This window comes from Notothenia rossii (assembly GCF_949606895.1).
Source record: "Notothenia rossii genome assembly, chromosome: 10".
In the NCBI taxonomy this organism is placed as follows: Eukaryota; Metazoa; Chordata; class Actinopteri; order Perciformes; family Nototheniidae; genus Notothenia; species Notothenia rossii.
In genome coordinates, this window is record NC_136908.1 from 61282692 (window position 1) to 61285571 (window position 2880).

A 2880-nucleotide genomic window follows, 5' to 3' on the forward strand; every position below is an offset into this window, starting at 1 on the left:
AGCTTGGCGACTAGCACTGTCAGCAAGTTGACCTATTTAGGGGGGACTAATGTTAGCATAGTGTCTTCGTTACACTGAGTTATAGGCTTAAGTTTAAGTCATCCTTTCCTTAAATGTAGCTATAGTACTAGCAGGCAGAGGTGCCCAAAATGTTTGTCCAATCATTTTATGTTTAACTCATCTTAAGAAATTAGCTCAATTCTGTCTTTCCTTCACTCTTTAAGCCATTGGTTGTCAACTGGTGGGTCGCGACCAAAAAGTGGGTCGTGGATCCGTTTCGAGTGGGTCGCAGATGTTTGAGTGAAGAAAAAATAAATTTAATTTCTCCTTTATTTTTATTTTTTCGTGGAAAAAAGTCAAACTTTTATTTTGAGGCCCAATTTTCTAACGCTGTGCATGCAGTAGGCGTTGGACTGGAAGTACCGGAGACCATAATCAGTTTTGAAAACTTCTGTCACGTAGTGATGATCTTCTCAATAAAACATCTTTGATGATGTTTTTTCGAGTCTTCTGGCCAATCAGAATCAAGATTGTTGCCGGAAGTCCCCACGGAGAATAACTTTGTGGTATAACTATTCTTTATACATCCATGGGTACAACTTCAGATAAAAAGGAACACATAATGAAATATGACCCCCGGTTTGATGATTGACAGGTCACAGAACAATGGGGGCTATCTACCCTTACCCACAATTTAAAGTAAGTCACACAGATCTCCTCTTTGCTCTTCTCTCAGTGAGGAGCAGCAAGCTGTCAGAACTAAGTGAAAAACAAACAATGGCATAAAATATTATTAATATGTCGGGTAGTGATAGATTTATTTATTTTCTTCTCAGAGTGTACCAGAATGCATAGTTTATGTTAGTATTTCTAAAAATCTCCTGGAGGAGAATCCCCCCAGACCCCCTGCTGGGGTTGGGTTTTCAGCATGTGTGCGTTTTTATGTTATACAGTTCAGCTTTGATTCCATCATCTCATTAAACCTTATTTAAAAGCATTCTTTAGTTCTGTGAAGGGATATAAGCACTGTACTTCACTTTAATTAATAATGTATGATGCAAAGTGTATATATTACAGCACCATTTTTTGTTGAATATATTTGAGTGGTTCAAAATTTTGGGTCGCGATTTATTGACAAAGGAAAAAGTGGGTCCCGAGGCCTGACCAGTGGAGAACCAGTGCTTTAAGCTAAAGACAAATTAAATAAAGTGATGTTATGTAATGTTGTTCCTAATCATTTCTAATGTCATTCACATCTAAATGTTATTTTGTTGTTCGCAGCAGTACTAATCTGTTTGCGTCTTCCACGTTATTTATCTAATGTCATTTTCCATTTGCTGATATATAGACTCTTCTTGCACTATTTTTATTCTATTTGATTTGTATTTACTTGCATTTTTTATCTGTTTTATTTGTTTTATGTCCTATATATATGTTGCACTGTTGGAGGAGCCTGTGACCTAAGTGTTTCATTGACATATCTACACTGTAGCTAATGTACAAATTACAATAAATCTTGAATGTTGTTGTTGCTTGTTTTTGGGTAGATATTGGGTATTTGGTCACATAGTTCTGTTGTCTTAGGCCACGTTTACACGGAGACGAAACGGGTTGTATCCGCTACATTTCTCTATCGTATGGACGGTTCACACGAGGCCGTAACGGAACCGCGGAAACGGAGCCCTCAAACGATAACGGCTCCCAAGGTGGGTAGATCTGCGGAGGAAACGCTCTGGGGGGCCAAACCATGGGTGTATAATAAGAACTGGATACAGCGTCGGAGGCGGGGTCTCGTTCTTTCCTATGAGAGCTGCTCATTGGCGAATGAGGACAAAATGGCCCAACTTTTGAGAGAGCGAAACGTCACAGATTACCCATCATGCCTAGCTGTCAGAGCAGAAGAACCCGTATGTGCCAAGCCCCCAGGAAGTGCGCCGGACTCTGATGGAAATATTCGTTGTGTCCAAACGGCGGTACTACAATTTCCGTATCAGTCCGTGACGTCACTGGGCCCAGATAGACTTTTCCCCATTGACTAACATGGGGAAAGAGACGTCTGTAAATCAGCGGATAATTTTTTTTAAACTAAATGAACTACCCAGTATGAACTGTTTTATAGCCCTTATTAGAATCATTCGGTCCTTAAAGTTGTAAAATGCACTAAAAGCCGTCTCCATTAATTCTACTGAGCCGAGAGTAGGAGCTCGGGGGGCGGGGCTTAAGGGGCGCATGCTCTGTGAGCACACATACGGGTTCTTCTGCTCTGAAAGCTAGGCATGCTGGGTAATTTGTGACGTTTCACTCTCTCAAAAGTTGGGCCATTTTGTCTTCATGCGCCAATGAGCAGCTCTTATAGGAAAGAACGAAACCCCGCCTCCCATGCTGAATCCAGTTCTTATTATACATCCATGGTGCGCTCACAGAGCATGCGCCCCTTAAGCCCCGCCCCCCGAGCTCCCACTCTCGGCTCAGTCGAATGAATGGAGACAGAAAATAAATCTAGCGCCACTTACAGGCCTGGCATATGTACTACAGCGTCTCCAGTCTCGTGTGGACGGACACGTTTCGTGAGCCGATTCCGTGTGGACGGAAGACTTTTTAGTTTTCGTCTCCGTGTAAACGTGGCTGTGGCAGCGGGGTGTGGTTTGGGCGCTGGCTGCTGGAGTGAAGGGAGTGGCTCGGCCGGAGGCCAGACAGGTGATCGGAATCAGGTAATCAGTGCGGGAAGAAAAGCATGTCGTAACCTGATTCCGATCAGCTGTCTGGCCTCCGGCCGAGCCACTCCCTTCACTCCAGCAGCCAGCGCCCACACCACACCCCGCTGCCACAGTGGCATAATACACTTAAAAAACATCTCATTGAGATTTATTTTCTCTTGTA

At 43.2% G+C, this 2880-nt stretch overlaps 1 long non-coding RNA gene across 1 annotated transcript in view; it reads right to left on the minus strand.

The window, feature by feature from the left end:
* Positions 1–2880, minus strand: part of LOC307021904 — a 125036-nt gene that overhangs the window by 31291 nt on the left and 90865 nt on the right. The window lies entirely within an intron of this gene.